Consider the following 22,673-nt stretch of genomic DNA (forward strand, 5'->3'; position numbering starts at 1 on the left):
ATATTCCTGATAAGTCACAACTCATTAATAAAATCCAAGATAAGAAGATTTTTAGTAAGTTTGATTGTAAGTCAGGATTTTGGCAGATCAAAATGCATCCAGATAGTATTGAATGGACAGCGTTTACATGTCCAGAAGAACATTTTGAATGGCTTGTCATGCCATTTGGGTTAAAAAATGCACCAGCTGTCTTTCAAAGAAAGATGGATAATATTTTTAGAAAATATGATAATTTTGTTTTAGTCTATATAGATGATATTTTAGTCTTTAGTAAAACAATAGAAGACCACATAGGACACTTACAGTTAGTCTTAGCAACTTTTATGCAAGAAGGAATCATAATTAGTAAAACAAAAATAGAATTATTCAAAGAATACATAAAATTTTTAGGAGTTAATATTGGACAAGGACAAATAGAACTAGAAGATCATATTTCAAAGAAAATCTTAGAAATGCCAGATGACCTGTCCGATACAAAATAGTTACAAAGATTCTTAGGATTAGTTAATTATGCTAGACCATTCTTAAAAGACATTGGTAAAATGGTAGGTCCGTTATATGGGAAAACTTCACCAAACGGACAAAAGTTTTTTAATCAAGAAGACAAAAACTTAGTCAAAAAGATTAAAGAAAAAGTTAAAACCCTATCTAAACTACAAATGCCTTTGGACTCCGACTATATTATCATAGAGACAGATGGAAGCAATTTAGGATGGGGAGGAATCCTTATCTCTAAACCACATCAATACAGTGACAAGGAAGAAGAAAGGATTTGTAGTTATGCAAGCGGAAAATTTAAAGAAAAAGGTAATATGAGTAGTATAGATTTAGAAATTCTAGCTGTTATCTATTCTTTAGAAGCCTTTAGATTATTCATTATTCATAAACAAGAATTTACCCTAAGAACTGATTGTGAAGCCATAGTAAAATATTTTCAAAAAAGTAAAGAAAATAAAATTAGTAGAAGAAGATGGCTAAATCTAGTAGATATTATTACTGGTAATGGTTATAGGATAACTTTTGAGCATATTAAAGGCAAAAACAATAGTCTTGCAGATACTTTAAGTAGAAGATTTTTTGATACAAAAATTGCCTCTTGACAGATGGATTTTCTAGGTCGCTCTACCAGACCTTCTTCTTCCAGACTTAACAATTATGGGCAAGAATTTTTGTGTTTTGGTAATCAGAAGTTAGTAGTTTTTCCAAAATCGAATATTACTTTCAAAACTTTACCTAGTGTTTCTGTTACGAAAGAAGAACAGTGTCTTTTAGATAATTTATGGTTAGCTTATCAAAGAGTTCCTAAAGACCAGAAGTATTTCTTAGCCAGCCTCAATAGTCTTTCAGAATACTTTACTCAGAAAAAGAAGAGTTTCAATTTTTATGTCGTCTTACAAGGTCACACTCCAGGAGTTTTTCATTCCTGGACAGAAGTAGTAGAAAGTATTCAAAATTTCCAAAGACCAGTTTACAAAGGCTTCAATACCCTTCAGGAAGCTCTAGAAGCTGCAAAGCTAACCATAGGAACCAATTACTACATTGCTCCATCTCTAAGACACATAAGAGAAGACCAGGTATCCTACGGAATAGCCAAGGATACCAAGAGAATTATTTTCTGTGACCATTGTGATACCTTGACCAAGACTATCCAAAGACTGAATGAGAAGAGGAGACTTTTAGAAGAGAAAAATTTATTTCAGAAAGAATACATCAATACTTTAGAAGAAGAAAACAGAATTTTGAAAGCAAAGGCAACAGGTACATTCTGTACCCAGATCCCTACTAGTGAGGGGCATTCACTAGCTAGTCCGGCTCAAACGGCAACCGGTAAAGACGCATCAAGTCCGTTGATGGCTGGGCATTTGCCAAAAATGCCACAAGAAAAGAATAAAGAAAAGAAGATCGAGATGATTCCAGATAAAGACGAAATCAAAAAGATGATGGATGACTACTTTAAAGAATTTCTGAAAGACCAACGCTATGAAAAGAAAGACTCAACATCAGCATCATCTAGCAAGACCGGGTCCACAGGCACTCAGACACTTCAAGATTTTTCCCAAGAAGACGAAGACTACGATTATGACTCAGAAGCTATCCAGAATCTTATCACCTTGGACGGAAAGTAACAAGACAGACAAGACCACCACTTTGGCTTAAAGATAAGAATTAGAAAAGAGACTGGTTAGAACAGACAAAAAAGATAAAGATTAGAAAAGAGACAGGTTAGAAAAGACAAAAAAAAAAAAAAAAAAAATAGTGAGCAAAAAAGAGGCAAATCAAGAATGGTTATAAATTACAAAAGGTTAAATGATAATACTGTTACAGATAGTTATAATATTCCTGATAAGTCACAACTCATTAATAAAATCCAAGATAAGAAGATTTTTAGTAAGTTTGATTGTAAGTCAGGATTTTGGCAGATCAAAATGCATCCAGATAGTATTGAATGGACAGCGTTTACATGTCCAGAAGGACATTTTGAATGGCTTGTCATGCCATTTGGGTTAAAAAATGCACCAGCTGTCTTTCAAAGAAAGATGGATAATATTTTTAGAAAATATGATAATTTTGTTTTAGTCTATATAGATGATATTTTAGTCTTTAGTAAAACAATAGAAGACCACATAGGACACTTACAGTTAGTCTTAGCAACTTTTATGCAAGAAGGAATCATAATTAGTAAAACAAAAATAGAATTATTCAAAGAATACATAAAATTTTTAGGAGTTAATATTGGACAAGGACAAATAGAAATACAAGATCATATTTCAAAGAAAATCTTAGAAATGCCAGATGACCTGTCCGATACAAAATAGTTACAAAGATTCTTAGGATTAGTTAATTATGCTAGACCATTCTTAAAAGACATTGGTAAAATGGTAGGTCCGTTATATGGGAAAACTTCACCAAACAGACAAAAGTTTTTTAATCAAGAAGACAAAAACTTAGTCAAAAAGTTTAAAGAAAAAGTTAAAACCCTATCTAAACTACAAATGCCTTTGGACTCCGACTATATTATCATAGAGACAGATGGAAGCAATTTAGGATGGGGAGGAGTCCTTATCTCTAAACCACATCAATACAGTGACAAGGAAGAAGAAAGGATTTGTAGTTATGCAAGCGGAAAATTTAAAGAAAAAGGTAATATGAGTAGTATAGATTCAGAAATTCTAGCTGTTATCTATTCTTTAGAAGCCTTTAGATTATTCATTATTCATAAACAAGAATTTACCCTAAGAACTGATTGTGAAGCCATAGTAAAATATTTTCAAAAAAGTAAAGAAAATAAAATTAGTAGAAGAAGATGGCTAAATCTAGTAGATATTATTACTGGTAATGGTTATAGGATAACTTTTGAGCATATTAAAGGCAAAAACAATAGTCTTGCAGATACTTTAAGTAGAAGATTTTTTGATACAAAAATTGCTTCTTGACAGATGGATTTTCCAGATCGCTCTACTAGACCTTCTTCTTCCAACAAGAAATAAATATATATCAGATTCTAATAATTCAACTAGCTGTTCTGGAAGGAAAACAAAATATTCAAATAACCTTAAGGCTAACACACTTAAAAACAGCAGGAAACTATAAATCCCAATCTCTAATAAAATAAGGAGTTTTTTCTTAAACACCTATATAAAAAGCCAAGATATAAATAATAGCTAGGTAAATATCTAAGGACTATACGGGCAATCTGATGTAATATAAAGAAAAAAAACCAAATATACATACGAAGGTACAACGGCGTTGTGCCAACCGGGAGTGACGCTTGGCTCCTTGAAGCAGAGGCTTCTTAGAGGCAGAGGCGGCTGTCAGGGAATTACCCGAAGGGTGTTTCCCTCACCCAGTAGTATTCTAGCCTAATATACCTTATAATAAAGACAATAGCTAACACACAATAACTGCAGTAAGGACGAAAGCAAAAAGAACAAGACCAAGGATGATAAACAACAGAACCATGAAAGAAGCAGTAGGGAACTATGAGAGCAAGAAAAGATGACAAACTTCCACAAGGTAGCTCTTAAAACACTTACTGTTTAGATTTTTATCAAGATTCCCACAACTTACGAGCACTTAAGACAAAAGGAGCTGTGTGCTTCCCTAGCATAAAGCTTCGGCCACGGGCTCCTATCAACATTCCGACCATAACAAAGCCCTTAAGTCCCACATGGACAACAACGGGCAACAGATCGGAACTAAGGACCGCAAAACCTCCGAGGGTTACACAATGTTTTTACCTAATGCTTAAGATGAACCCGAGGTAAGAGGAATCTTTTACAAATCTAAACAGTAGAGGTTTTAAGAGTTCCCTTAAGGAAGACCCCTAAAAAGATGAACAGGACAAAGAAAAATAGAAGGCTTACTTGCAAGTCGGAACACTTAGGCGATTATGGAAGATGAGAGCAGAGAGGAGACATGGGTTTCACGCAAATAGCTCTGGGATGCTGTTATGGACTCCATAGCATCAAGAGTGGCTAACCGGAGAAGAGAATAGATGGAGTAAACTTGTATTTCAATATCTTAGGGGTTTAATTGTAATTTGAAGTTCCATAAGGGTCTAATTGTAATTATAGAACCTTTGATGTTTTCCTTGACCTATTTAGGGCGTCAAGTGAAGTAATGAAGACAAGCATTGAGTATTAGTCTAAATGAGATCAGGTTCTCTCTCAAAAGAGGCCTAACGTGAGAGCACCTTTCAAGGCTCACGTCCTTCACCATTGGGCGTTCCAAGAACCCCAAATCCTTCCCTTCCTCATCATTCAATCTGGAAGCTAGAGGAGATCGCCGGGTGACTCGATCCATGGCTAGAGAGCCTAACAACGTGGTATCAGACAGGACCACCCTTGGTGATTCCTCTTCACCTGCAGAAATTCGAAATTTTGTGGAAGAAAACCATGCTGGTCTACAATCTCAAATCAATGGCTTGGAGGGAAAATTCCAGATGTTGCTGTCACGCATGGAGGAAGGCTTCACCCAGCTCTCAGTCCAGATGGCATCCTCCTCACGTCCAGCAGATCCCCTCAACCCTCTTCCAACACCTCCACCTCCTCCCCTGCGCCAAACACCTCAACCTCGTGGGGGCCTCAATCCAGCCCCTCCTACCGTGCCAAGGTACACAAAGCTTGATTTTCCAACGTATGATGGGTCCTCCGACCCTTTAATGTGGTTGCACAGGTGTGATCATTTCTTTTCCAATCAAGGAACTCTGCCCGAAGGCAAGGTTCAATTGGCCGCCTTCCGCATGCTCGATGAAGCGCTTATGTGGTTTCATCAATTCAAAAACGAATTCATGGTCTATGATTGGGAATTTTTCAAAGAAAATTGTATGCTACGGTTTGGTCCTCCGCTTCGTAGCAACCCAGTTGGGGATTTGGTCAATCTAAAACAGAGTGGAACTATAGAACAATATCAGAAATTGTTCCAAGAAAAACTTGCTCGTGCAAGTCATTTGGTCCGACCTGAACTTTATGTCAATTTGTTCACGGCTGGCCTGGTAGAACCCCTTCGCCTAGAAGTGGAATTGGAAGCCCCCACCTCCCTAGCCCACGCAATGAATTTGGCAAGAGCATTGGACACCAAACAACGCCTCTTCCGTGAGTCCTTAAACAAACGTCCTCCTTGGCAACCTCGCCCACAGCCCCATGGCCCTTATCCCACTCACCCCAGGCCTCCTCCCACCCAACCATCACCACCACCACCAGCCTTTACACCCCCACCTGGTTTTATCAAACGTCTGACAACAGCCGAAATTGATCAGAGGAGGGCTCAGGGCCTATGTTTCAATTGTGATGAGAAATTCGTCAAGGGCCATCTATGCAAAAGACTATTTTGGGTAGAAATAGAAGACCCCTCAGAGGATGACTTTCAGGAGGATATGGACCAAACCGAGGAGGAAACACCAGAAATCTCCCTCCATGCCATGACCGGCCTGCATAGCACAAATACCATGCAGGTCCATGCCACCTTGAAACATCATATTCTGCTAGCACTCGTGGACTCAGGCAGCACACATAATTTTATAAGCAGCCAGGCAGCACAACAGTTGGGTTTATCACTACAGCAGAAATCAGGCATATCAGTCTCAGTGGCTAATGGTGACAAGGTCACCACCGTGGGGTTCGGTTCAGCAGTGCCCTTTACTATTGAAGGTCACTCCTTTGTAGCAGATTTTTTTGTCATACCGTTGGCTGGGTTTGACCTTGTCTCGGGCATTAAATGGCTACAGCGATTGGGTCCGATCTTATGGGATTTCCAATCCCTGACCATGAGTTTTAACCAGGACACCCATCCGATCACCCTCCATGGCAATAGCGCCCAGAGGCCATGCAGCCTCCACACACTTTCGGTGGATACTTCAAAAGGGGATAACTTAGCTTCATTGTTGGCCGAATATGCTGATTTATTTCAGGCACCTGCCGACCTTCCTCCTATCAGAGTGTGTGATCACAGAATTCGTTTGAAGATGGGCACAGAACCAGTGGTAGTGCGTCCCTACCGCTATCCCCATGTGCAAAAAGATGAGATAGAACGTCAATGTCAACAAATGCTACAACAAGGTATTATTCAGCCTAGTCGTTCTCCTTTTTCATCCCCGGTATTGCTGGTAAAGAAATCAGATAAATCTTGGCGCTTTTGTGTGGATTACCGTGACCTCAATGCTCGCACCATCAAAGATAAATTTCCAATTCCAGTGGTCGATGAATTATTGGATGAGTTACACGGCTCTCAATTATTTACAAAGTTGGACTTAAAATCAGGCTACCATCAGATTCGGGTTTATTCAGAGGATATCGAAAAAACTGCCTTCCGCACCCACCATGGTCACTACGAGTTCTTGGTGATGCCATTTGGGCTATCCAATGCCCCGTCCACCTTTCAAGCGCTTATGAACCAGGTATTTTGCCCTTTCTTACGGAAGCATGTCTTAGTTTTTTTTTGACGATATACTGGTCTATAGCAAAACTTGGGCAGCACACTTGCATCAATTGAGACAGGTTTTCACCATTCTCCGAGCACACCATTTATTTCTCAATCGTGCCAAATGTGACTTTGCCACATCCGAAGTAGCTTATTTGGGGCATGTGATATCAGCATCCGGGGTGAAACCAGACTTCAGCAAGATACAATCGGTGATGGATTGGCCCACACCTCACACCGTTACTGCTTTGAAAGGGTTCCTTGGTCTCGCAGGGTATTATAGAAAATTTATCAAAGACTACGGTCACCTGGCAGCACCATTGCATAATTTACTGAAGAAACATGCCTTTCAGTGGTCTCAGTTGGCAGACTCCTCATTTAACAACTTAAAACAGGCATTAGCGTCAGCACCAGTTCTCCAATTGCCCAACTTTGCCGAACATTTCATTATAGAATGCGATGCATCCGGGGGAGGGATTGGTGCCGTCTTGCAGCAACAGGGTCACCCTATTGCCTATTTCAGCCGCCATCTCGCTCCTCACCATCACAAGTTAGCCACGTATGAAAGGGAACTTATCGGTTTGGCCAAAGCGGTGCAGCATTGGAGGCCGTATCTGTGGGGCAGACCTTTTGTGATCCGGACAGACCATTGTAGCCTCAAATATTTATTGGAGCAGCGCCTTACTACCTCCCCACAACAACATTGGCTCAGCAAATTAATGGGATACGATTTTCAGGTGGAATACAAACCGGGTTATCTCAACAGGGCAGCAGACGCTTTGTCACGCCGGGAACTAGAGGAGTCACACTTGCACGCATTGAGCCACCCCAAGTCGCCCTTGCTGGACACAATCCATCAGGATACTAGCCATCATCCAGATCTCCTTGAGTTACAAGCTCAAATCGCAAACCATTCCAAGGACAAGAACTGGACACTACAGGACGGTCTCATTCTGTATAAAGGACGCATATATCTTCATCCTTCGTCGGTACTCATTCCTGCCATTATTGCCTCCTTTCATGATAGTACACATGAGGGCCAGCAGAAAACATACTTCCGCCTCAGTCGGGAATTTTATTGGAGCGGTATGAAGCGGGTCATTGTGGAGTATGTTGCAGCGTGCCAGATCTGTCAGAGGAATAAGTCAGAATCCTTACAACCAGCCGGCTTGCTCCAGCCACTTCCACTTCCTTCACAGGTATGGGCAGATCTATCAATGGATTTTATCGATGGTCTTCCTCCTTCTGCAGGGAAATCTGTTATTTTTGTTGTGGTAGACCGGTTCTCCAAATATGCCCACTTTATGGCCCTCAGCCATCCGTATACAGCCACACAGGTCGCTCAGCTCTTCATGGATAATATTGTCCGTCTCCATGGCCTTCCGGAGACCATCACCAGCGACCGTGATGCTATCTTCACCAGTAAATTCTGGGGGGAACTCTTTAAGCTCCATGGTTCTAAGTTAGCTTTTTCTTCAGCATACCACCCTCAAACAGACGGCCAGACAGAGGTGGTTAACCGCACCTTGGGTATGTATTTGCGGTGCTTTGTGGGGGACACGCCCCGACTGTGGGTTCGTTGGTTAGCATGGGCGGAGTATTGTTATAATACCTCATACCACACCGCCTTGGGTACTACCCCTTTTCAAGTTGTTTATGGACGCGAACCTCCGCGACTACTTTCTTATGAAACGGGGTCTTCTCGGGTAGAAGCATTGGACCAGGCCTTGGCCGACAGAGATGCAATGCTTGCTCAAGTCCGCCTTCAGTTACAACGTGCACAAGCAACTATGAAGCATACTTATGACAAAGGACACCGTCCCCTTACCTTTGCACCTGGAGAATTTGTTTGGCTCAAACTTCAGCCATATCGCCAACTTTCTCTAGCAGCCATCAAACGCCATAAGCTCTCTCCAAAATTTTATGGGCCATTCCAGATCACGCAACGTATTGGCACTGTGGCGTATCGTTTGAAACTACCACCAGACGCCAAGCTCCATGACGTCTTCCATGTCTCCCTTCTCAAGCCGTTCAAGGGAGACTCACCACTGCTGCATACCCCTTTGCCTCCTCTCAAAGATGGCAGGTCCATGCCCACGCCTGCTCAGATCCTTCAAGCCAGGCGAGTTAACAACGCTTGGGAAGTGTTGGTTCGGTGGACTGACAAGGAATTGATAGAAGCCTCTTGGGAGACCCTCGAGTCCTTCCAGACTCTATTTCCCACTTTCGAGCTTGAGGACAAGCTCTTTCTTCAGGAGGGGGGTGATGTTATGGACTCCATAGCATCAAGAGTGGCTAACCGGAGAAGAGAATAGATGGAGTAAACTTGTATTTCAATATCTTAGGGGTTTAATTGTAATTTGAAGTTTCATAAGGGTCTAATTGTAATTATAGAACCTTTGATGTTTTCCTTGACCTATTTAGGGCGTCAAGTGAAGTAATGAAGACAAGCATTGAGTATTAGTCTAAATGAGATCAGGTTCTCTCTCAAAAGAGGCCTAACGTGAGAGCACCTTTCAAGGCTCACGTCCTTCACCATTGGGCGTTCCAAGAACCCCAAATCCTTCCCTTCCTCATCATTCAATCTGGAAGCTAGAGGAGATCGCCGGGTGACTCGATCCATGGCTAGAGAGCCTAACAGATGCAAACACTCTTTTCTTCATATCATCAAAACCTTACAACCGGCTATTTATAGCCAGACCTTACCGACACAAGGAGGCAAAGGGAATCACCCGGGTGCTCATTGGGCCCCATCGTCAGTGATTGATCCTTATTTGTTTTCCAGATGTGCGGTTAAATCAAAAACCTTTACAAAAGAAAAAGGAAAAAGAAACTTTGCAAAAGTAAAGTAGTACAATAATGTTATCTTCCACGCTAGCATCTGCTTTCTATCATGTCTTGTCACAAGTCTTGAAAAATACGCGAGAATCTGCTTTATACAAGTCTTGAAAACCACGAGTTGTCTTGTCACAAGTCTTGAAAACCACGCGAGAATCTGCTTTATGCAAGTCTTGAAAACCATGAGCTAAAACCATGGGCTATCTGGTTTCTTGAAAACCATGGATCTTGGAAAGTTCTGAAACTTGGTCATTGAGAATTTATTGTCTAGGAGGCAAATTTGCACCAATATCTCTTTTTTTTTTAAATCTTTTTTAAACAGTCTCTTTTCTAAAGTATAGTCTTTGTATTATCTTTTCTATCCAGTCTCTTTTCTATGTTGAAGTCTATTTTCCATCACGTGTTAGAAGATTATTGATGGCTTCGAAATCATATTCAAAATCATCATCCTCTTCTTGCGAATAACATTGTAATGTTTGGGTTCATGTGGACCCAGTTCTACTAGAGGTCTCTGAGTTTTTCTTTTCATAACCTTGGTCTTTTAAATATTTTCGAAAATAGACATCCATCATCTTTTTGATTTTTTCTTCGTCTATTTCTGAAGTTTGTTCTTTCTGCTTGTCTTTTTGCTGCTGCTGTTCTACTGGCATTTTTGGCAAATGCCCAACCATCAACGGACTTGAGATGTCTTTACCGGCTGCCGTTTGAGCTGGACTAGCTAGTGAAAACCCTTCACTAGTAGGGGTCTGGGTACTAAAAGTACCTGTTGCCTTGGCCTTCCATACTCTGTTTTCTTCTTCAAGAGTCTTGATATATTTTTTCTGGAAGTCATTCTTTTCTTCCAAAAATCTTCTTTTTTCATTAAGTCTCTGAATAGTCTTTGCTAATGTATCACAATGATCACCAAAAATGATTCTTTTGTTGTCTTTAGCTACTCCATAAGAAACTTGATCTTCTCTCATGTGTCTCAACGAAGGGGCAATATAGTAATTGGTGCCTATAGTAAGTTTTGTTGCTTCAAGGGTTTCCTATAGGTTATTGAATCCTTTGTACACTGGTCTTTGGAAACCTTGGATACTTTCTATGACTTCTGTTCAGGAATGAAAGACTCCTGGGGTTTGACCTTGGAAAACAACATAAAAATTAAAACTTTTCTTCTTCTGGGTAAAGTATTCTGACAATCCATTTAAACTGGCTAGGAAATACTTATGGTCTTTTGGAACTTTTTGATAATTAAGCTATAAGTTGTCCAACAAACACTGTTCTTCTTTGGTAACTGAGACACTTGGTAAGGTCTTAAAAGTAATATTAGACTTCGAAAAAGCTACTAACTTCTGATTACCAAAACGTAAAAACTCTTGACCATAATTATTAAATCTTGAGGAAGAAGGTCTGGAAGAACGATCAGGAAAATCCAATTGTCAAGAAATAAATTTAGAATCAAAAAATCTGCGGCTAAGAGTATCGGCAAGATGGTTATTTTTTCCTTTAATATGTTCAAAAATAATAGTATAACCATTGCCAGTAATTATATCAACTAAATTAAGCCATCATCTTCGACTAATTTTATTTTCTTTACTGCGTTGGAAATATTTTACAATAGCTTCACAGTCAATTCTTAAAGTAAATTCTTTTTTATTGATGATAAATAATCTAAAGGCTTCTATATATTACTGCTAATATTTCTGTGTCTATGCTACTCATATTACCTTTTTCTTTAAATTTACCACTAGCATAGCTACAAAATTCTTTCTTCTTCTTTATTACTATATTGATGAGGTTTAGCTATTAAAACTCCTCCCCATCCTAGGTTACTTCCATCTGTTTCAATGATAATGTAATCTAAGTCTAAAGGCATCTGTAATTTAGATAAAGTTTTAACTTTTTCTTTTACCTGTTTGACTAAATTTTTATCTTCTTGATTAAAAAATTTTTGTCCCGTAGGGGCAGTTTTTCCATATAAAGGTCCTATTATTTTTCCTATATCTTTGAGGAAAGGTCTAGCATAATTAACTAATCCTATAAATCTTTATAACTGTTTCGTGTCAGACAAGTCATCAGGCATTTCTAAAATCTTTTTAGATATATGATCTTGTAGTTCAATCTGTCCTTGTCCTATTCACTCCTAAAAAGTTTATATATTCTTTAAACAATTCTATTTTGGATTTACTAATAATAATACCTTCTTGCATGAATGTTGCTAAAACCAATTGCAGATGTCCTATATGATCTTCTATGGTTTTACTGAAAACTAAAATATCATCTATATAAACTAGGACAAAATTATCATATTTGTTAAATATATTATCCATCTTTCTTTGAAAAACAGCTGGAGCATTTTTTAGGCCGAATGGCATTACTAAACATTCAAAATGCCCTTCTGGACAAGTAAAGGTTGTTCATTCTATACTATTGCCTAAGTGTTCCAACTTGCAAGTAAGCCTTCTGTTTTTCTTTGTTCCGTTCATCTTTTTAGGGGTCTTCCTTAAGGGAACTCTTAAAACACTTACTTTTTAGCTATGTCTCTCTCTCTCTCTCTCTCTCTATCTATCTATCTTTCTATCCATCTATCTCTCTCTCTCTCTCTCTCTTAATGATAGAAATCCAGAAAAAATGGAACAGTTATAGGCATGCAATATCCATGTTTAAAACATGTGTTCGAGATATATCATCTTTCTTTCTATATTTTATTTTACTTTCTATATTTTATAATTATTTATGTATTTAATTTTACTTTCTATATTTCATCTTTTTTTATATATTTCATTTTAATTTTTATATTTCATCTTTCTTTTTATATTTAATTTTACTTTCTACATATTATCTCTCTCTCTCTCTCTCACTCTCTCTCTCTATCTATCTATCTATCTTTCCATCAATCTATATATATCTGTCTCTCTATCTTTCCATCCATCTATCTATATCTGTCTCTCTATCTTTCCATCCATCTATCTATTTCTCTCTCTCTCTCTATCTTTCTATCCATCTATCTCTCTCTCTCTATCTTTCTATCCATCTCTCTCTCTCTCTCTATCTATCTATCTATCTATCTTTCTATCCATCTCTCTCTCTCTCTCTCTCTCTCTCTATCTATCTATCTATCTTTCTATCCATCTATCTCTCTCTCTCTCTCTCTCTCTCTCTCTTTGTCTCTCTCTATCCATCTATCTCTCTCTCTATATTTCCATCCATCTCTCTCTCTCTCTCTCTCTCTCTCTCTCTCTCTCTCTCTCTCTCTCTATCTATCTATCTATCTATCTATCTTTCTATCCATCTATCCCAGGCCCGTCCACCCTATGGCGCCAAAGCCGCCAGGCAGCCGGCTGCCAACTGGCAACGGCGCACGGGGCCAGGGGCCCACTGTTCAGGCAGGGCAGATCTATCTATCTATCTATCTTTCTATCCATCTATCCCAGGCCCGTCCACCCTATGGCGCCAAAGCCGCCTGGCAGCCGGCTGCCAACTGGCAACGGTGCACAGGGCCAGGGGCCCACTGTTCAGGCAGGGCAGGAGACGCCCGGGGGTCACATGAAAACGCTAGAGGGACAAGAGCGGGGCGATGGTCCACAGAGACGAGCCATGCACGGGGCCCGTGTTCGCCGACACGCATGAACGCGGATGCGGACAAGGAGAAGGACGCGACACGCGTGTGAGTTCAAAGAGGGGCGCGCGCGCGAAAACGCAAAAAAAATCGGGTCACCTACCTAGCCGAACGCCTAAAATTGCTTCGGGCAGGAGGTTTCGCCAAAGTGTCAATACTGTCACACGGTCCGTACAGGCGCAACCCCATCACGCGCCTATTCCTATACCCAAGCTTTAAAGGAAATTAAAAAGACATACTCTTTAATCCACCTAGGATTAATTGTAATAGGAATAAAAGGGCTAGGCAAAAAACATTTAGGAACCAAAACGTTATTAAGTATTTATGATGACAGATGGGCAGATCCTAAAAAGGATATGTTAGGAATTACAGAAGTAGATGAGTACATGTCAGATACAGAATCTATATACAGCATAGTTAGCATCCCAAACATCCTAGCAGATACTTCTGATTCGGAAGATGACCTTATAATAGATTTAGATCTTGATGAAAACTTAGAATTCATGGATACAACTATAGAATGTCCTCATTCCTGGTTATGGTATACAGGCTTAGATAGTAACCCTTGTTTTAAATGTACCTGGTATCCCAGTAAAAAGCAGAGAGCTAAATGCTCACAGTGTTTCTTAGAAGCTTGTTCTGCAATTAAGTTGAGACTAATTGAATCTTGTCCTATACAACTTACTTGGATTTCTCTATAGTGTCTGAATAATCCTGTCTGAAAATTTAGAGGTCCAGTTCGGTATAGCTGTCTGGGATTAAGTAGGTTTAACTGGTTATTGCTGAATACAGTAATATCTTGATCTACATCTATAATATCGTCTAGCTGTATGTCGCTCTGATACCAAATGTAGGGGGGTACTCTTTTTAATCTGGAGTATTCAGATAAGACGACTGAACAGGTCTTCTAATTATTTGTTGTCTAGATATTCTAGGTATGATGATATGTCTATATGAGTTTAAGGATAAGGTAAAACAAATTAGACTAAATATTACTAGATTACAGGATATTATAGTCAAAGCTATAAAAAGGAAAATCATATACCAAAATATCTAAATAATATATTCAAGAAAAGATATATATCAAAAGCAAGTAAGTTATCTAAATATTTTGGCAAAAATACAAAATATCCAAATAGTTCTAGTCCAATTATACTTAACAACAGTATATAATGAAACGGACCTATGATATAGCACAATAATCTCTCAAAGTATTATAAAACAAGGCCAAATACAGATAATAAGAAGGCAGTATTCTTAACAAAAATCTGAAAAACAGTCGTAGGATCTTATTAACTAACCAAATAAACATCAAGGGTACGGCGGTGTTGTATCTTCCGGGAGCGACGCTTGGCTCTTTAGAAGCAAAGGCTCCTCAGAGGCAGAGGCGGCTGTCAGGGAATAACCCTCACCCAGTAGTATTCCAGCCTAACATACCCAAGATTTGTACTTAGAAAAACTAACACACAACAAAGGCAGTGAGAATCAGAGCAAGAAAAACAACACCGAAAGTGATAAGAAGAAGGAGCATCTATAGAAAATATTGAACAAGGGAGAATTGAAACAGGTAAACAAGAAAATATAAGACAGAAAAACCTAAAGATCGGTACTGAAGTATATGTAAAACTTCCAAAAGGTAACTCCTAAACTTCTTAGTGGTTAGATCCTTATCAGATTTCCAACAGGTCTCGAACTCCAGAGACATGAAGAGGTGTGTGCTTCCCTAGCTAAAAGCTTTGGCCACGGGCTCCTTTCATAATCCGACAAACAAATAGCTCTTTGGTCTTTGTGGACAATAGCGGGCAAAACATCGGAACATAGGATCGTGAAACCTCAGAGGGTTACACAATGCTTTTACCGCATGCACTGGATGAATCCAAAGTAAGAGGAAATCTTTACAGATCTAACCAAAAAGAGTTGAGGAGTTCCCTTAGGGAAGACCCTGAACTGGAAAAATTAAAGGAAGGAGAAAAAACTTATAGAAGAGATCGTATAACAGAAGAACTCAGAAGGGTTTTGGAACGAAGGATGGAAGGGACATGGATGCAAGTAGTAGGAAACCCCATTTTGCGCGTGGGCGCGTTGGCGCCTGGCATCCTGAGGAAACCCCATTTCGCCCCGCCTGGAAGCCTGGTCGTGCGCGGGCAACCCCATTTCGCCCCGCCTGGAGTCCTGGCCGTGCACCAACAACCCCATTTCGCCCCGCCATGATTCTTGGTCGCGCCTAACCCCATCCCCGTGTCAGGATTGGGTAATTTGCGTGCCTGCTGCCTTCACCGTTTCTCAGGCTCCCTCTCCGGTATCGAACCCTAATTCTCCGTCACCCTTCACCACCATGGTAGGCCCCTATCCTACCATCGAAGTTGATAGGGCAGAAATTTGGATGATGCGTCGCCGGCACAAGAGCCATGCGATCCGTCGAGTTATCATGAATCATCAAAACAATGGGCAGAGCCCGCGTTGACCTTTTATCTAATAAATGCATCTCTTCCAGAAGTCGGGGTTTGGTGCACGTATTAGCTCTAGAATTACTACGGTTATCCGAGTAGCAAGTACCATCAAACAAACTATGACTGATTTAATGAGCTATTCGCAGTTTCACAGTCTGAAATAGTTCATACTTACACATGCATGGCTTAATCTTTGAGACAAGCATATGACTACTGGCAGGATCAACCAGGTAGCATCTGTCCGCAAATGCGACGCTGTGACCCCACCGGCGATCCTAGCACGTGAGGGGCCACAAGGCATCGACGATCGAGATCAAGGCACCGAAGCAAGAGGGGGCAATCTCCACCAAACCAGAGTCCCACAGGACTTTCCATCCATCTATCTATATCTCTCACTCTATATTTCCATCCATCTATCTATCTCTCTCTCTCTCTATCTTTCTATCCATCTATCTATCTCTCTATATATCTATCTATCTCTCTCTCTATCTATCTCTCTCTCTATCCCACTCTATCTTTCTATCCATCTATCTCTCTCTCTCTCTTTCTCTCTCTCTCTCTCTATCTATCTATCTATCTATCTATCTTTCCATCCATCTATCTATATCTATCTCTCTATCTTTCTATCCATCTATCTATTTCTCTCTCTCTCTCTCTCTCTCTATCTTTCTATCCATCTCTCTCTCTCTCTATCTTTCTATCCATCTCTCTCTCTCTCTATCTTTCTATCCATCTCTCTCTCTCTCTCTCTCTCACACTATCTATCTATCTATCTATCTTTCTATCCATCTCTCTCTCTCTCTCTCTCTCTATCTATCTATCTTTCCATCCATCTATCTATATCTCTCTCTCTATATTTCCATCCATCTATCTATCTCTCTCTCTATCTATCTATCTTTCTATCCTTCTATCTCTCTCTCTCTCTCTCTATCTCACTCTATCTTTCTATCCATCTATCTCTCTCTCTCTCTATCTCACTCTATCTTTCTCTCTCTCTATCTTTCTATCCATCTGTCTCTCTCTCTCTCTATCTATCTATCTTTCTATCCATCTATCTATCTCTCTCCCTCTCTCTCTCTCTTAATGTCCCTTATGACACTTCAGATTCTAATGAAGATCTCATCATAGACTTAGATCTAGACGAACATTCAGAGCTCATGGATACAGTTTTAGAATGTACACATTCCTGGTCAAGGTTTGCAGGATTAGATAGTAACCCTTGTTTCCAATGTAAATGGTATCCCAGTAAGAAACAACGTGCCAAATGTTCATTATGCTTCCTAGAAGCCTGTCTTCCTTGTCTCAAACAGTTAGGCATCACTCCAGTAGATCAACCTCAACCTAATAAGATTTATAATACCAAATTAGAAATTATGGCTAGAAAAATAGACAATTGTGAAGCAGAAATTTCTTTACTTAAACATAGACTTGATACAATTGAGAAAGATACTTATGATGGTATAACAGTAGGATTAGATGAACCAGAAACCTCTTTAGTCTGTAATCAAGATAAATCCTTCTCTAGTATCTTAGTCAGAGCCAAGATCACCTTTCCCGATCACCATTCCCTAGTTCTAGACGCTTTGGTTGATTCCGGCTGCACCAAATGTATAATTCATCGTAGATTAGTTCCCCGAAAATATCTCAAACATACTAGTAAGCAAGTTTTTAGCCAATAGGTAGATGGTACGTACAACCCCTATACCACTTACTTTGATGATGGAAAGATCCAGTTTTTTACCAATTGTTCCACTTTTTCTGGCTCTTATTCCTTACCTTTAACCTGGGTACGAGACCTTAAGCTCAAAGTAGATTTTATCTTAGGCCTCAACTTTATTCTCCATAATAATGGCTCTTTAACCATCTCCCGCGACTACCTCCAATTCCATAAGAACTCTAGTACAGTTCCTGTCCATAGGGGGTACTCTTTTTATTTTAATCTGGAGTATTCAGATCTAAACTATTAGGATTTTGACTGGGTTGTCTTCTTCTTAGTATTTGACTTCTCGGAGTTCTAGGTATAATTATAGGTCTAGGAGTTTCAAAAACCCTTATATAATTATTTAAAGAAAGAGCAAAATAGACAAAACTAAAGATTATTATATTGCAGAAAACTATAGCAAGCGCTATATTAACAAAGATCATATAATTTTTCTATAATTTTAATTATTATACAAAGAAAAATATATATATCTGATTCTAAAAGTTCAACTATTTGTTCTGGAAAGAAAACAAAATATTCAAAAAGTCTTAAGGCTAATACTCCTAAAAATAATATATAGCTCAAAGAACCTATCTTAGTAAAACAAAGAGTTCTTTCTCAAACACCTATATAATAAACCCAAATATAAGTAATAACAAGGTAGATATCTAAGAAAAAGTCGATTTATTTGATGTAATATAAAAAAGACAAACCAAATACACATGTAAGGGTACGGCGGCATTGTAGCAACCGGGAGCGACGCTTGGTCCTTTGGAACAGAGGTTCCTCAAAAGCAGAGGCGGTTGTCAGGGCGTAGCCCTCACCCAATGGTATTCCAGCCTAATATACCCAAACTAAAAAGACTAACAGACAATAAAAGCAGTGATAACAAGAGCAAGCAGAATGATTCCAAAGGTAATGAAAAGTACAACCATAAGACAGAGTACAGAGAACAGATAAAAAGTTTTATCAAAAACTTCCATAAGGTAACTCCTAAATTCCTTATTGTTTTAGCTCTTTCTCGGATCTCCAACAAGTCTCAGACACCTAAGACATGCAGAGGTGTGTGCTTCCCTAGCTTATAGCTTTGGCCACGGGCTCCTCTAATGTTCCGAAACAACAAGCCCTTAAGTCACTAATGGACAACAGTGGGCAACAACTGGAACAATGGACCGTGAAACCTCAGAGGGTTACACAATGCTTTTACCGCATGCTCAGGATGAACCCGAAGTGAGAGGAAACCCTTAGAGAGCTATAAACAAAAAGGATTTAGGAGGTCCCTTAAGGAAGACCCCGGACTACTGAAATAAAGAAAATGGGAGTGGAAACTTACAGAGGAGGATGGAAGCGATCAGTATCAGTAAGAGGAAGGGTTCGGAACAATGTAGGCAGAAGTCATGGAAGAAAGTGATGGGCAAAAGGATTCTCTCATTCATATCCTTTAAACATTACATAAGGCTATTTATAGCCAAAGTATACCGACACTGGGAAGCATAAGGAATCACTCGGGTACTCATTGGGCCCCATCGATAGTGATTGATCCTTGTTGTTTTTCCAGGTGTTCGGTTTACAATCTTTACACAAAAAGTAAACAGGAAAGGACAATTATTTACAAACAGGAAAAGGACAATCGTATAAGCTTTATCTTGAATCTTAGTGCTTCTTTCTGAAAACCAGGAAAAGTCGCTATCTTCAAAACCATGGGTTGTTAAAACCAAGAGCTATCTTCCAGAAAAAGTCGCTACCTTCAAAACCATGGGCTATTAAAACCACGAGCAGTCTTCTTGAAAATTGTGTGCTGCCATGGGCTATCTGGTGGAGTGCTGGAGTGTTGTCAAACCATGAGCTGTTTGGTGGAGCTGATTTATACAAGTGGAGCTGATGGGATTTTTTTATATTTTTTTTTTAACTTGTCTTTTTTCTATCAAGTCTAGTTATCTTTTTCTGTCTTTTCTAACCAGTCTCTTTTCTATCTTATCTCTTTATCTTGTCTTATTTGCCGTCCAAAGTGATAAGGTTCTGGATGGCTTCAAAGTCATAATCATAGTCTTCATCTTCATCTTGAGAGTAGCATTGTAAAGTTTGAGTCCCAGTGGACCCGGTCTTGCTTGAAGTGTCTGAGTCTTTTTTCTCGTATCCTTGATCTTTGAGGTATTCTCTAAAATAATCATCCATCATCTTTTTAATTTCATCTTTCTCTGGAGCAGTCTCAATCTTCTTTTCTTTATTCTTTTCTTGTGGCATTTTTGGCAAAATGCCCAGCCATCAACAGACTTGATGTGTCTTTACCGGCTGCCGTTTGAGCCAGACTAGCTAGTGAAAACCCTTCACTAGTAGGGGTCTGGGCACAAAAAGTACCTATTGCCTTTGCTTTGAGAATTCTGTTTTCTTCTTCTAATGTTTTGATGTATTCTTTCTGAAACAAATTCTTTTCTTCTAGAAGTCTTCTCTTCTCGTTAAGTATCTGAATAGTCTTTGTAAGTGTATCACAATGGTCACAAAATATAATTCTTTTAGTGTCTCTGGCTATTCCAAAAGAAACTTGGTCTTCTCTCATATGTCTTAAAGAAGGAGCAATATAGTAATTGGTACCTATGGTTAGCTTGGCTACTTCGAGAGCTTCTTGAAGATTATTAAATCCTTTGTAAATAGGTCTTTGGTAATTTTGGATGCTTTCTACAACTTCTGTCCAAGAATGGAAGACTCCTGGAGTATGACCTTGGAAAACGACATAGAAATTGAAACTTTTCTTTTTCTGAGTAAAATATTCTGAGAGACCATTAAGACTTGCTAGAAAATACTTTTGATCTTTGGGAATTCTTTGGTATGCTAACCATAAATTATCTAAAAGACATTGTTGTTCTTTTGTAACAGACACACTGGGTAAGGTCTTAAAAGTAATATTGGACTTAGGAAAACAACTAACTTTTGATTACCAAAACATAAAAATTCTTGTCCATAGTTGTTAAATCTCGAAGAAGAAGGTCTGGAAGTGCGGTCAGGAAAATCCATCTGTCAAGAAATAAGTTTTGTATAAAAAAATCTTCTACTTAAAGTATCAGCAAGACTGTTATTTTTACCTTTAATACGTTCAAAAACTATTTGGTATCCGTTAGCAGTAATAATGTCAACTAAGTTTAACCACCTTCTTCTACTAATTTTATTTTCCTTACTTCTTTGAAAATATTTGACTATAGCTTTGCAATCTGTTCTTAGTGTAAATTTTTGTTTAGTAATAATAAATAATCTAAAGGCTTCTAAAGAATAAACGACTGCTAAAATCTCTGAATCTATACTACTCATGTTTCCTTTCTCTTTGAATTTTCTACTAGCATAACTACAAATTGTTTCTTCCTCTTTTTCACTGTATTGGTGGGGTTTGGCAATAAGGACTCCACCCCACCCTAAATTGCTGCCATCTGTTTCTATAATAATATAATCAGAGTCTAGAGGCATTTGTAGTTTAGATAAGGTTTTTACTTTTTCTTTAACTTTTTTAACTAGATTTTTATCTTCTTGGTTAAAAAACTTTTGTCCATTAGGGGAAGTTTTACCATACAATGGTCCAATCATTTTACCTATATTTTTCAAAAAAGGTCTAGCATAATTAACTAAGCCTAGGAATCTTTGTAATTGTTTTTTGTCTGATAGATCATCTGGCATTTCTAAAATTTTCTTTGAAATATGATCTTGTAATTCAATTTGGCCCTAGCCTATGTTGACACCTAAAAATTTTATATATTCTTTAAAAAGTTCTATCTTTGTTTTGCTAATAATAATACCTTCTTGCATAAATGTAGCAAGGACTAATTGCAAATGTCCTATATGTTCTTCTATTGTTTTACTGAAGACTAGAATATCATCTATATATACTAAAACAAAGGTATCATATTTTTTAAATATATTATCCATTTTTCTTTGGAATACAGAGGGTGCATTTTTAAGTTCAAATGGCATGACAAGCCATTCATAGTGTCCCTCTGGACAGGTGAATGTTGTCCATTCTATGCTGTCTGGGTGCATCTTTACTTGCCAGAAACCAGACTTGCAATCAAATTTGCTGAAATTCTTCTTGTCCTGAATTCTATTGATTAGTTGAATTTTGTCTGGGATATTATAACTATCAGTTACAGTGTTGTCATTTAATCTTTTATAATTAATTACCATTCTAGATTTACCTCTTTTTTGTTCACTAAGTTTTCTAACTATGAAAGTTGCAGATCTATGAGGGCTTATGGATTTTCTTATAATTCCTAAGTTTAATAGCTCAGAAATATGTTGTTTGAAATCTTCTTTATCTAAATTTGTGGCTTCTATATTGGCTGTTTTAACTATATAACTTGGATTTAATAATTCTAATCTACATTGGATATGGTTATTTTCCCAATGTTTAAGTGGATTTTCTCCAAAATATTCTAATTGGTCTAACTTATCTATAATCTGTTGAAGATGTTGTTTATCTTTATGGTGAATATTGATTATTTCTAAATAAAGTTTTTCTGTGTCTAAAAAAGAATAATCTAAATCTATCATTCTTTCTATCCAGTTATCAAAATCTTCATTATCTTCCATGATTTCTTCCGGATAATCTTGTGGACTAGGTAAAGGTTGGATATAAGGTTCGGGCTGAGGAGGTTCTGGCTGAGTAATTACCTGGACAATTCCTGTATATTGAACTTCTTCTTCAAAGGTTTGAGATTTATGAATGGGTACTTCAATAAGTTCTAAGTCTTCATAACAGAGAAGTTTATTGTCTAATTTTACAAGGTTGTTTTCTACTTGTTGTTCTAAGGCATGAATTGTGGCTTGGTTTTGTTTCTTTTGGCAGCTTCCTAAAATTGGACATTGACAACTACTGCTAGGATTGTCTATGGGGCCACCACGCTCTGCTGAAGAAGAAAGGGTTGGAGAATACACAGTCTCTCTCTCTCTCTCTCTCTCTCTCTTTCTCTCTCTCTCTCTATCTATCTTTCCATCCATCTATCTATATCTCTCTCTCTATATTTCCATCCATCTATCTCTCTCTCTCTCTCTATCTATCTATCTTTCTATCCTTCTATCTCTCTCTCTCTCTCTATCTATCTCTCTCTCTCTCTCTATCTCACTCTATCTTTCTATCCATCTATCTATCTCTCTCTCTCTCTCTATCTCAGTCTATCTTTCT

This window comes from Aristolochia californica, unplaced genomic scaffold, assembly GCF_029961685.1.
Source record: "Aristolochia californica isolate CCGP_79_NKW_82.1479 unplaced genomic scaffold, dmAriCali1.0.hap1 SCAF_3, whole genome shotgun sequence".
Lineage (NCBI taxonomy): Eukaryota > Viridiplantae > Streptophyta > Magnoliopsida > Piperales > Aristolochiaceae > Aristolochia > Aristolochia californica.